The sequence below is a fragment of the Ambystoma mexicanum genome, chromosome 11 (genome assembly GCF_040938575.1).
Source record: "Ambystoma mexicanum isolate Mex_15411 chromosome 11, UKY_AmexF1_1, whole genome shotgun sequence".
NCBI lineage: Eukaryota > Metazoa > Chordata > Amphibia > Caudata > Ambystomatidae > Ambystoma > Ambystoma mexicanum.
The window spans coordinates 1,367,902,839-1,367,916,750 of NC_090934.1; the positions used below are offsets into that span (position 1 = coordinate 1,367,902,839).

General features: G+C 52.2%; 1 protein-coding gene across 4 annotated transcripts in view; it reads left to right on the forward strand.

Annotated features, from left to right (window-relative positions):
- Nucleotides 1-13,912, forward strand: part of SQOR (sulfide quinone oxidoreductase) — a 329,005-nt gene that overhangs the window by 211,514 nt on the left and 103,579 nt on the right. The gene's annotated exons all lie outside the window — the stretch shown is intronic.

Consider the following 13,912-nt stretch of genomic DNA (forward strand, 5'->3'; position numbering starts at 1 on the left):
GGCCTCTATCTTTACTGTTGCTTTTTCATAGGTATAGCACTCCTATTTCAATAGAAGCAATTCCTAAATGAATGTACTTTGCTTTTACCCACAACTTCACCTGGGAGGCCGGCTGCGCATTCATCTCTTGCTCCTCGAGGTTAACCCTGAATTTCCCTTTTCTGTCTCAAATAGGGGCACATTTCCAGGACACACTTCTGTTGAAAACAACTATAGCCATTCTTTTAGATCTATATGTGATCAGCTTGGGTTTTAAAGCATGTTGCACTTGGGAAGCCAAACACCGGGGCACCTACACTCTGTGTTTAAAATTCAGAACTTGGGAAGGTTCTCTCCCTGAGCAACTACTGTTGCTGAATATGTATTTTTGTAATAACCCACATTTTTTGGTATTCTATGTTTACTTACACAGTATGACGAATCGAGGAATTCATTCACTTCCCCCAATGGGAGCCCCTTCCTGTGAGGCTAGGGAAGTGAGCTCACTATGCAACATTCCCCCTAGAGGTGGCAGTAAGTAGGACCTCACAGGGAGATGCTCGCCTCTTAAGGATAAGGACTCCATTTCCAATACGGAACTCCCTTCTTATTAGCCCCCAAAACCCAGCACACTTAATTAACTGACAGAAAACTAAACTCATCTACCATGTATTATTGTAATGTAATCCCAGAAGACCAATGTCAGTCAAAGACTGTAAAGAGAAAAAACATGAGAGTTATGCATAGTGCTTGTCTGTCAAGTACTGACATGAAGAAGCCAACAGGAGGCATAGTGAATATGAATCCAACATAAAGGAAGGACTTGGAAGCCCCAGCAGTGTGACATAAAAAGTGGAGGGTCAAGAGAACAAAGAAGTTAGACCCGGGAGTTTCAAGCCGGCCGGATCGAAGAGTCTGTGAATCTGAGGGAGACAGCAGCATGCTGTCCGACCAGCACAGCGGAGGATGTGCATAATACTCCCTGGAGGGATGCTCGAGAAGGGCCAGTGGAAAGCTCTATTGTTGGCCTGCTGAGTAGGCAATACGCCATGAACAGACCCCGGGAGGCCTGTTCATGGGAGGAGAACCCGACCAACAGACCAAAGGAAGAAGGTGGGGCGTGGAACAGAACCCAAGGAAAAACCCTTTCATCGCTGAAACCGCCAAAGAAAAGTGAAGTGTCAAAAGAGCGACACAGGAAGAACCAGACAGTCATCCTGACAGACCACAGAGGAGAGAGAAAGCACACCGACCGGGTGATGCAGAACCCCTTCAATGCAGGTATAGGGGAGAGCGGGAAACCCAGGGAGCGAGGCGTAAAGAGTGAAGTTCACTCGGGGATGCTGCATCCTCGTCCCAGCAATTGGCAAAAGTATATGAAGAGTGGAGGTCACCCAGGGGACCAAACTTCTCATCCCAGTGATTGGCAAAAGTATAAGAAATACTTAGAAGTACATGGTACATGCTCCTATGAGTGGCATGACTGTGAGAGGAATACGGGTAAGACAGATACTTTGTGTACACATCTCGAGAAGAAGGAAAGTGTTTGGAGAATCGGAGGCAGGAAATACGTAAGGGCCTGGGAAGACCCATTGAAAGAACTGAAGGAGCTATTACAAGGAATAGCATGAGACTTTATGAAGATATATTGAAGAGACTTGTGCGGAGAATCGTCCTCGCAGGAGAAGGGAATCATTCTCCTGGTCTTTTGTTATGTATTAATAGTGGTAGGGTCAGCTTAGGCTAGTTTTCCCAGAGGGCAGACTATTCAGTTTGGACTTCACATCTGACAACGAGCACCCTAGTTTTGTTTTGTTAGGTACATGGCACCTTATAGTCCGTCTCCTCCTTCTGACCTACCACATATGGTATCAGGCATGAGATTAAATACAACTGATAAAAGTTGGGGGACCCGGGGCGTTGCTAGCCAGAGACGCCATTAGACTTTTCTGTGAGCTCCCGTGTCTGTGCCCATCCAACCAAAAACACAGGGGAGCGGTAGGCGAGACAGCAGTGGTTACCCCTTTAGGTTTGGGGAGGTTATGCCCACAGATAAGCTTTCTACAACCCCCTGAAGCGGATGCCGTTCCTCCTCTCAAAATGGCGATCAGCACTTAACCTGGCTTGGAGCTGTTCCGCGAGCAACATCATGCGGTATGCTCCGTGATAGGGGCGCGTTAACAGGGCTTCGGTACAAACTGCGGTAATGTGGGACCCGGCTGGTGAAGGGTGCAGTGACGCATCGGAGACGCGCACAAGCTGTCACCGAGAGAGTGACCACCACCCGCCAGAGCGAGGATTGCACAGCGCAGCTCATCTGGCTCCTATGGAGCACCCAGAGTCAACGGCAGTGAGACTCCATGCAACCCAGATATTTCTGGTATTGAGAGGTTGGGGGCCCCACATGGCGGAACAGGGATGGTGCAGCTGGGCTCAGCTGGCTCCTGCTAAACACCCGGCGCTAGCGGCGGCGAACATCCCTTAATTTTGAAAACGACTGAGCAGTGGCATTGGCAGTAGCATATGGCAGAGCAGCGCAATGATGGAGCTGCAGCACATAGCTCGTAAGAAGTGTAAATGCTGAGTCTGGAAGAGACCTGTGACATGGTGCCTCAGCTAGCTGCAAAAACGGAATACAAAAGAAAGGCCTAACGGATAATTAGCTGTATTGAGGAGTGGCACAAGCAAAGAATCCCATTTTACTGTGAGCTCTGCAGTGCCTCTGGAAACTCGTTGTGGCAGATGAGGAGCACCATGGACAGAGGAAGACTAGTGGGGATTGCCGTGGGTGCAGCGTGTGGATCCAGTGAAGCCTAAGCAGAGGTGGCAGGGGGAGCCCGCTCTACTGCGTAGTCAGATCTACTTCGTGCCCACAATGTCCTTGCAAGCTCCAGGTGGGTCGCACATGTAAGAGTTGATCCCAAATTTGACAGAGGTAGACTGAGGCAATAGAACATAGACAAGTTTGGCCCAGGACAGAGGGGTCAGTTGGCTGGTCGCAAAATCCACTGAGAGGCAAACTTGGAGGGTGCCAGCCCATACCAAGGTCTGCGCTCCCTGGCTTTTGCAGGTGGGGAGAGGGCCTAGTTGGGGGTCCGCAGTGGGAGAGCGAAAGCCTGATTAGCAGCAGCAGAGTGGTGGCCCAGTCACTAGGACACAGGAGAGCCCTCTCATAATCCGGTGGCACCTGCAATACCTCAGCCCCGGAGGTTAGTCTGGCAAAGCAACCGGAAAAGCAGAAATGGCCCTTGTGAGGGGATATAACGGTGCTAATGCAGGGACCAGACACGCAGAAGCACCCACATTAACTGACGGCGACCCAGATACACTCTCAGTCCCTCTCCCAGCTGGAGATCGAGGACCCACCAACCCAGAGGTCTGATTTGATGGCAGTGCTGATGGAGCTTAAGAATGATATCAAAGAAAGTGCAGCTGACCTCTCCAAAGCCATCTCGGATCTTAACAAGAACGTCCTTGCAGTGGCGAGGAGAATGGACGAAGTGGAGACGACGCTGTGTGAGCAGAGGCATGAACATGATGAATTGGCGCAGCAAGTGGGTAACCTGGAGCAACAGTTGGAGCAGGTCCTCAACAAACAGGAGGACACTGAAAATAGATCATGGTGGAATAATATATGTATCCATGGAATCTCTAAGTCAGTACCAGATGCGGACCTGCAGGAATATATGACAGCACTGTTCCCATGTCTTCTGAATGAGTCATCTGAGTGGGAAATTGTCCTGGACCGAACCCTTCGTGTGTACTCCTCTTACCAAATAAGCAGAAACTTGGCCCCTGATGTACTGTCTAGAATCCATCTGTTCCAAGTGAAGAGAAAATCATGCGGGCAGCCCGAAAGTAAGAACCGGTATGGTTCCGGACTACGTCGCTGACATGCTTCCAGAACCTGGCTCAAGCAACACTACTCAAGAGAAAACAACTGTGGATTGTCACGGAATAGCTCAAGTCCAAAGATATACGCTACCGATGGACATTGCCATGTGACCTGCGATTCGAATGGCAGGGCCAACTGTATATCATCCCAAGGGAGAAGGAGGCAGCAGAATTGATGGCAGGGAATAGTAGTGAGCAACGTCCCACAGAACCAGAGGCGGACACAGACGACCATTTGAAAACTCCACCACCGCCTAAGAGAGAAAGATGGAAGACGGTGCCCCCACAGGCGAAAGGGAGGAGTAGGGGAGGCCAAAATGCAGCTCACACCTGACTAATGTCATATAATGCTGAGATTTGGAAAGGTGTTGGGTTGTTTAACTCTGAACACGGGTGGTAAGGCGGATTAATTTATCAACTGTGTGGGTCAGGACTGGCAATGATCTACAATAATGGCTGTTAGAGGTTTATCTACATGTGGGAGGCCAAGTGAATGAAGGGCGATGGGGGTGGGGGGAGAGGGTGGGGATACTGGGAATAGTCCCATTTAACCTTGGCAGTGTGGGAGCCTGGTGGAAGGATATGACATCCATTATGTTGGGGATTGAAAGTTTCTCCAGCATGAGGTCTAGCATGGATTCATATGCTCATGAATATTCCCTGTCGTCAGGACGGAATCCTCGGTAACGAAAAAATCGGTTTCAGTTTCTGAACTGTCTTTCTCCTAACAACCAATAACTGGTCTCATCGATCCATCATCTGACTAAGGGGGGCCTGTTTTTCTGAACTTTCTACACCCCTCAAGGGTGATTTTTCATCGATTTCCCTTCTTGGAGAATTCCATAAGATTCTTTGAGGCCTACCCCGCGTGGGCATGGCTGAAGACAAAGGAGACTTGACGCCTCTGTTTAGGATCTGTACTGGATGTGGACTACGGAACCTTTTCCTGGACGTTGGGCACTCTCTGTGCCTTTACTGCTTACATTCCAACCAAACGCACGTGGAGGAGACCTGTGCATTCTGCAAGGATATGGTGCCCCGAAGCACCATGAAGGATCGTCGCAAGCGGCTCTCCAAGGGGCTTCAGGCGAAGATCCCGGCTGCGGGTGAGCCCCGAGCCTCACCCAGCAAGAGGAAATCTGAGCGGTCTTCTAAGACCTTTAAGGGCGCTCTGGCGACAGGGGCCCAACATAAGGCAAATCATCACGAGCCTGCGGGCACGGGGAGCGCCGTTGGGACAGGCTCCTCGGCGGCCAGATCGGGAATGGCATCCCTGGCACCTTCAACCACGAGCCAACACTCCGGATCTGAGGAAGGCTTCCTATACCAGCGGCGGGAGTCCAGGAGGAAGACTGTACTTTCTATCCCTCTGTTGGACGACATTTGGGACGAGGGGCTGTCCCTCATGAAGAACCCGTCCTCGGCCCCGGCAAGGAGGGACCGATACGAGAAGAAATACAGGGTGCCAGACTCTGCACCCAAGTGTCTCAGATCCCAACCGTCCCCGGACTCGGTAGTCTCGGCGGCGGCGAAGAAGTCGTCTTCCGGATCTTCGGCATCCTCTTCTCCCCGGACAGTGAGGGAAATAAGCTGGACGCCATGGGGCGACGAGTGATCTCGTCGGCTGTGACGACGATCAAGGTGGCTAATGCCTTAACCATTGTGGCCCGCAATGACAGGGACCTGTGGTTCAAGATCGCTCCCCTCCTGGACTTCCTTCCCGATGAGAAGAGAGCGGAAGCACTGGAGATTCTGCAAGAAGGCGAGGTGGCATCGGACCAAGCCATCACGGTGGCCATGGACATCGCCGATATGGGCTTCCGTCAGATGGGCAACAGCGTTTGCTTTCGTCGGTAGGGTTGGTTTAGGGCCACTAGCTTCCGCCAGAATGTACAGTCGAGGGTGTTGAACATGCCCTTCGACGGGGACAACTTATGCGGCAAGGCAGTGGACGAGACGGCCCGTGTGTTGCGCATGCTCCAGCAGCGACGGCCATCCTTTCAGACCTCCGGAGTAAAGTCCCAGGGATACTCCAAGGGTTTCAGTGGCGCCTCGTCATCCTACCGTTAGCCATCCAGCTCTTCGGCTCAGGAGGCCTATAGGGGCTGCAGCAAGTCCGAAAGAGGTCACCGTCATCGCCAAGGTCCACAAGGTGGCACCCCCACGGCGAAGCAGGATTGAACTGGCTGTGACGTCGGGCCCCCACCTGTGGACCCCGGTGGGAGGCCGGCTGGCGAACTTCATCAGCGTGTGGAAGTCCATCTCCACCGACCGTTGGGTGCTGGACTCCCTGGCCCACGGGCACACCCTGGAATTTCATTCCACCGGTGGCCAGGAAGGAAAACCACGTCCCTCAACTTCTGCTGCTGGAGGTACAGGCCATGCTGAAGGAGGGCGCAATACAACTCGTCCCAAAAAGCCTCAGGTGCTCTGGAGTATACTCCAGGTACTTCCTCGTCAGAAAGAAGACGGGCGGATGGAGACCCATACTAGACCTCCGCCGCCTCAACAAGTACATCAGGTCCCAGAAGTGTTGTCGCCCTTCAGCACGTGCTGGGACAACTGGAAGAAGGGGATTTCCTATCGTCGCTGGACCTGGAGGATGCCTATTTCTACATCCCTATTCATAATGGACACCGAACATTTCTGCGTTATGTGTTCCAAGGGCAGCATTACCAATTCAAGGCCCTCCCCTTCCGATTGAAGTCGGCACCAAGGGTTTTCACCAAGTGTCTGGCACCAGTGGCGGCGCAGTTACGCCTGCAGGGGATCCACTTCTACCCCTACCTAGACGATTTTCTCATCTGAGCGATGTCGAGGGAGGCCGCCGTTGAGCACATGGCAGGGACCGTCCGACTACTCACGGAACTGGGGTTCTCGATAAACTTTGCAGGGTCCTGCTTGGTGCCATCGCAGGACACGCTGTTTCTGGGGTCCCGGCTCAACACAGTATTGGGTCTGGTGTCCTGGTCGGAAGAGAGAATAGCGGCCATCCTGGGCAAGATACAAGGGCTGTTGACCCTGAAGATCGCATGGGTGAAGTCCATCAAGTCCCTCTCCGGCATGATGTTGTCGTGCATTTACCTTGTGCGCCTGTGCAGGCTGCATATGCGACCGCTGCAGGAGTTCCTCGACGCCCGTTGTATCCAGGTATCGGGAAGCTTCGAGGACAAGATCATCCTCGACGAGAGTTTCCGTTGAGAGATTTAGTGGTGGGGTGTCCGTATGCATCTGTCGGCAGACGCGGATTTCCAGACCTCCCCGCACCAGGTGACAGTCACGACGGACGCATCCCTTGAGGGATGGGGTGCACACACCGGTTGTCTCCACGTAAGAGGCCTGTGGTTACCGGATGAGAAGTCATTGCACATCAACGTTCTGGAGCTACGGGCCGTGTTTTGGGCCCTCAAGTCTTTCCTTCCATCCCTCGAGGGCAAGGTGATGCAGATTTTCACAGACAACACCACCACAATGTTTTGCATCCGGAAGCAGGGGGGGTACCAGATCCCTGGCACTCTCCAAAGAAGCGCAGGACCTATGGCGATGGGCCGTCGCTCAGGAGATGTTCCTCGTCCCGTTTAAACTAGCAGGGGTGAAGAAAACAGTGGCCGACTCTCTCAGCAGGGAACTGCGCTTGTGCCACGAGTGGGAGCTTCGGCAGGACCAAGTGGATCTTCTATTCCGACGATGGGGCAATCCCCAGATCGATCTGTTCGCGACGGCGACGAACACCAAGTGCCAGAGGTTCGCCAGCAGGTTTCCCCAGCTGGGGAGCATGGGGGATGCATTCTCCTTCCCCTGGGATGGCCTGTTTATCTATGCGTTTTCCCCCGTTGCTGTTGCTTCTGTGACTCATCAGTCAACTCAGACGGTCCCAGTGCAGGATGATTCTCGTCACACCGGCGTGGCCGAGGCAGATATGGTACCCGGGCATTCTGGACATGTCAGCATCCCCTCCAGTCAAGCTTCCGGCGGACACAGATCTTCTCGCCAAGGAAGGAGGCACGATTCTGCACCACAATCCAGGGTCGCTGAACTTGCAGGCCTGGCTTCTGCAGCGCTAGACTTTGGTGGATACAATCTCCCGGAGGACTGCAAGGAACTGCTTGCCAAGGCCAGGGCTTCATCTACGCTGAAATGCTACAACCATAAGTGGAAGAGGGGCACCATCTGGTGCCGTGCACAGAAACTCGACCCTCTACGGATTACGGCCCGCAGGTGCTGCCATATTTACTGTCGCTGGCTAAGACAGGGTTGGCCCATGCTTCCATCAAGGTTCATCTGGCGGCTATCTCCCGCTACACCAGAACTCCGGGGGGGTCGTCGTTATGGTCACACCTCCTGGTCAAGGAACTAATTAAAGGACTTTTCCGTTCGTTCCTGCCGGTGAAGGCCCCGGCCCTGGCGTGGGAGCTCAATGTGGTGCTGACTAGGCTCATGGGTCCCCCGTTCGAGCCTATGTATTCGGCACCGCTGAAGTTTTTATTGTGGAAAACAGTGTTTCTTGTGGCCATCACCTCCGCACGACGAGTGGGAGCGATTCAGGCACTCTCTTGTAAACCATCTTACTTGACATTCCACGAGACGAGGTGCCGTTGGACTTCCATCTCAACGAGCCCTTGATGTTACCTGTTTTCTTCCCGTCGCCTTCTTCACCGACTTAGAGGACTTTGCACTTGCTGGATGTGGCTAGAGCGATGAAGTTCTACGTGGACCGCACAAAGTGTTTTCGGAAGACATCACAGCTGTTTGTGAACTTTGGCCCTGTGAACGAAGGGAAGGCCCTCTCCAAGGCTTCCATTTCCAGGTGGCTCTCCGGCTGCATCACCCATTGTCACCGGTTGGCAGACCGACTGTTGCCTGGCCATCTGAGAGTCCATTCGACCAGAGCGATCGCTGCAACTATGGTGTTCCTGTCTGGTGAGCCCCTGCTGGACATCTGCAGGGCTGCTACGTGAAGGTTGACGCACATTTTCACAAAATTCTGCTGCGTCGACCGGGATTCCAGGGAGGAGTCAAAGTCGGCCAATCAGTGCTGCGCAACCTGTTCGCTTGAAGGTGAGACTGGTGAGGAGGTAAGAGATGCTTAATGTTGAGCCTTGCCACCTCCCATGGTTGTGCATGTGTGTACTGCTGTGTATTCTTTATTCATGAGCATGTGAATCCATGGCAGACCTCATGCTGGAGAAGTTACAAGTTACTTACTTGTAACTGTTGTTCTCCAGCATGAGTCTGGCATGGATTCACATGCGAACCCTCCCGCCTACCCCTCTGCGGCTCTTCTCTAGGTCCTACTGCCACTTTACGTGCTACCAAATCTGAAGATGGCTGCCAAGGGAGGGGCTTAGGTAGAGGGCAGTCATTGGCTGGGGGCAGTATGACCCAGAGACCGGTGATTGGTTGTTAGGAGAATGACCGTAAAGAAACGAAACTGAAACTGATTTTTTCTTTACCAAGGATTTCCGGCCTGACGACAGAGAGTATTCATGAGCATGTGAATCCATGCCAGACCCATGCTGGAGAACAACAGTTACAAGTAAGTAACTTGTTCCTTATTGGGTGTTGGGGGGGCAGCTTATTGAAAAGAAAGTTTACTTTCTTTTCAATAAGCTGCAATATGCTGGTGGTATATAGGAGTTTCTATCACATTCTAGGTGGAGGGTCTTGGTCGAATTTTCACTGGAAGGGTAGATCTGGAATCGAATAATGGCATAGCTCCAGATGGTCTCTCTAAATGTTCAGGGCTTGAACTCACTGATCAAGAGGCGTTCAATTTTGAGGCGACTAACTGAGTTGTGGGCCTCAGTGGTCTGGCTATAGGAGACACACTTGCTTCCTGGGGATGAGCCCCACCTGAGACATAAGGCGCTCCCTAAACAATGTTTTGCATCCAGTGACACAAAAAAAAGGGGAGAAGTAATTTTAATCGCTAGGGAGATAGAGTTCAGTAAGCGATTCGTGCATAGAGACCCAGAGGGTTGCTACTTGGTCGCGGGGGGCTTGCTACTTGGTCTTGGGGGGGTGGGGGGGTTTGCATTATGTGTGTGTGTGTGTATGTATATATATATATATATATTTCTGAGGCTTGTGGAATCTGATTAGATCACATGCTGTGCATAGGCCGACATCTAGTGGAAGCTGCGGAGTATTACAGTAATACTATCCCTAGTGTGACGTCCACTGTACCCAAGATCTCTCACGCATCTAGGATCCTCAGATTGTTTTTTTCCGCCATACTGGTCGGAAGCATTTTGCGGAGTCCCCTGGCCTTAGCCATACTTTTGCTAAAATATTAATTTATTTACATCCTTTCGCCAGCCGGCTGGAGAAGAAATCGACCGTTGGCTGCTGCACGACGGATTTGGGCCTCGGAAGGCCTCTGGCCTCGGCCCTGCAAGTAGGGAGAGTGGGGGTTTGTACATACTCTACACTCTTGGTATATAGGTACACCTTATACATTTCCTACACTTAACAGCCCGCTGCCTCAAGGTGCGTATGGAGGGTACCCCTTTTCAATTCTGCCCCAAGTGCAATCGCTTATACCTTTGGGTCGACAGGCACGCCACGTGCAATCTCTGCTTGCCGAGGGACCACCCCGAAGCGAACTGCAGAGCGTGTAGTAGGTTTAAACCTAAGACACTTAAGGACCGTTCAACGAAGCGTTGGGCCCACCACGCCATGCAGGCGGCCATGGCAGCAGAGGGCGCCTTCAGCGACGGCGTACTTTCGGATGGCGAGGGCATTACGGCGTCGAAAGACAGCCGAGCGCAAGTCCCCGACCTCGGAAGGTCGTCCGGCAACGCTATGGGGAAGACCCCCGGCGACACAAGCGCTTCACACACCACACACACTAAACACACGAAGTCCAACCGAGACTCGACGACGTCGAGTTCTCGGAAAGAGGTACAAACAGAACGGTCCGATTTGGTGTCCTCTGGGCGTTCTCGATCGAGATCGCCGCATGACTCCAGGCAATCATCCACTCTTGCCAAGAGTGCCTCGCTCCCTAGGCTAACAGAAGTTCGATCGTCGGAGGACGAAGACGACTTCCACCCCCAGGCCGCGCTCCAGGAGTCGGAGCCCGCAGACAAAATCAGCGAGGCCCCACTCTCGAAGGACAGGGACCCTACCCCCGATCCTCGACGCCAGGCATCGAAAACCTCCGGAGCCACAAAAGGACAGGGAAAACATTTTTCCACTCACAGGGAGGGGGGAAAACAGCAGAAGAAGCAGCCTTTGCAGTCTTCCACACATGTTAAACACACCACTCCCCCTAAACAGACAGACAAGACCAGGTCTGCTGATATGTCTAAAACCAGCAAATCTACTCATGATAAATCCCCGAGACTTGCTGAGAGAGTCATTCCCAGTTCCAAAAAATGGTCCAGTGAAGACATAGATAGGGTCATGTCAAGGATGTCTTCTTTGGCTGATTTTTACGATAAAAATCCAGACCATTTCCTTTTGTATGATCCACAAGGGGCGACACCCTCAGGCTCTAATGATCCTATCCCCCAGAGTAAGAAGCCCCGGTTTGAAACACCGATGAGGTCTACAGACCCCTTTGAGGTACAACCATACTCAAGACCATACTCACTGTATCAAGGAGAGGCTTCCTTTGGTGAGGACCAAGAATTTGGCATGGTAGAAGAGCAAACCGGGACGGGCTACTATGGGGATGATGAGGACCAAGAAGAGGAAGCGGAAGACCCTGAAACCTACAGAGTAGATTCCCCGGTAGAAAACGAAGCCCCGGTTACCGACTCCCCTGTCGATAACCAACCCCTCCTAAACGAGGTTCTCGCACGTGCAGCAGAACATTTCCATATTGACACCCACGGTGTCCAGGAGGAGAGGGACTTCGCAGAGGAGTTAGTGGGAGAAAGGAGGCCTGTTGCCCAGACCATCCCTATCCTTAAGTCCAGTCAGCGAAGAATAGACCCGTCCCTGGTGAACCCGAACCTCACCAGAGCAGTCAATCCCAGGGTTGAAAAACTTTTCAGGGCAGCCCAGTCTGACCCTCTCTATATAAGAGGACATCTGAAGCCAGACTCCCTAGTTGTCACTAACACTCGTAAGAGGGCTGGAACACCCTTGTCATCGTCCGAAGCTCCTCCCGACAAGGAGAGCAAAAAACGATATGGTTTTGGCAGGAAAGTAGCCTCAACGTCTGCCTATCAAGCAAGGATTGCAAACTCCACCACCCTGTTGGCCAGCTACAACTGCCATCAGTGGGAAGAAGTCGCGGCACTCATAGCCTCTGCTCCTGAACCTTTAAAGGGCCAGTTAGCTCAGATTTCCGCAGAGGATAGAGCCGTGTCTGGTTGCATTTTGAAAGCAACCTTTGACGCCGCAGACAACACAGGCAGATTGATAGCAGAAGGCACTGTTATCAAGAGACATGCGTGGTTACGGCAGTCTGGTTTTAAGGCAGAAACCCAGGCATCATTGTTGGACAAACCGGTGGAAGCCGATCTGTTGTTTGGTAAGGCGGTCGAAGACGCACTGAAGAATGCCAAGGACGAATACGAGACACTCAAGTCCCTTGGCCAGTTAACCAATAAACCCCCTAACCAGAGAGGGAATAGTAATTTTCGTCGCCCACGCGGCCAAAATTCCCAGAGAGGATCTAACTATTCCCAGGGGCAGGGTACACAGTGGAACAACAGCCAACAGTCTACCCAGGGTTATGGCAGGAGTAATAGGAGAGGTTGTGGTAAAGGCAGAGGCAGCCCCAGCAAGGGAGGTGGCACACCTCCACCAAAGCAGTGACGCTCAGTTCAGGGTCCCTTCTCACGCAACCCCAGTAGGGGGACGCATTTCCAACTTCACCCAGGCTTGGGAAGGGATCTCATCAGACAGATGGGTGCTGTCAACAGTATCCACAGGGTACTGTATAGAACTACTGCAGCTTCCCCGGAACCATCCTCCACGACAAAGAGTACACTCTTTAGAACATCAGAAGATTCTCCTCGAGGAGCTCGCCATTCTGCTAGAAAAGGACGCGATAGAACTCGTCCCGGGACACCAGGTAAACAAGGGTATTTATTCAACTTACTTCCTTGTGCCAAAGAAAGATTTGACAATGCGCCCAGTATTGGATTTACGGCCTGCCAAAAAGTATGTCAAGCCCCAAAAGTTTCGTATGACTACGCTACAAGAGGTAATCCCCCTCCTAAAAAAAGGGGATTACATGGCAACCTTGGATATGAAAGATGCTTATTTTCATATTTCCATGTTCCCAGCGCACAGAAGGTACTTGCGCTTCAAGGTGGACAGTCGACACTACCAATTCAAGGTACTGCCCTTCGGGATAGCTTCAGCAGTAAGGGTATTCACCAAGGTACTGGCGGTGGCGGCTGCACACCTACGCAGGGAGGCAATCCCGGTGTACCCTTATCTGGACGACTGGCTCATAACGGGGGAAACCCCAGTAATTTGCAGGACAAACATTCAAAGGACTATCGACCTCCTCCACGAGTTAGGCTTCTCAACCAACGAGAAAAAGTCAAGCCTGGTGGCAAGCACCTCCAAACAGTTCCTAGGAGCAATCCTAGATACTCGAGAGGGGTTGACCTTTCCTTCAGAGGAAAGAATTCGGAATATACTACTGCAAATTCCGCATTATCAGTCCGGTCGCCAAATAACGGTACGCAAAGCAATGCGTTTACTGGGCATGATGGCGTCATGTATTTACCTGGTCCCCCACGCGCGCCTGCCCATGCGTCCCATGCAGGAATGGTTGGCGAAACAGTGGTCTCAGGCAAGTGGTCAGCGGGACGATCTAGTGGTCGTTTCGCCAACACTAGTACAAAGCCTTCACTGGTGGACAAGAGAGAATCTCGCACAGGGAAACCCCTTTTACGATCCCGAAGTACAGGCAGTAGTCACTACCGATGCATGTCTGACGGGGTGGGGAGCTCACCATCTCCACCACACAGCTCAGGGTCTCTGGTCTCCCTCAGTGGCCAAGAACCACAACAACCTGCTAGAGCTTCTGGCAGTATTCAGAGCGCTTCAAGCGTTCGAGCCCCACCTA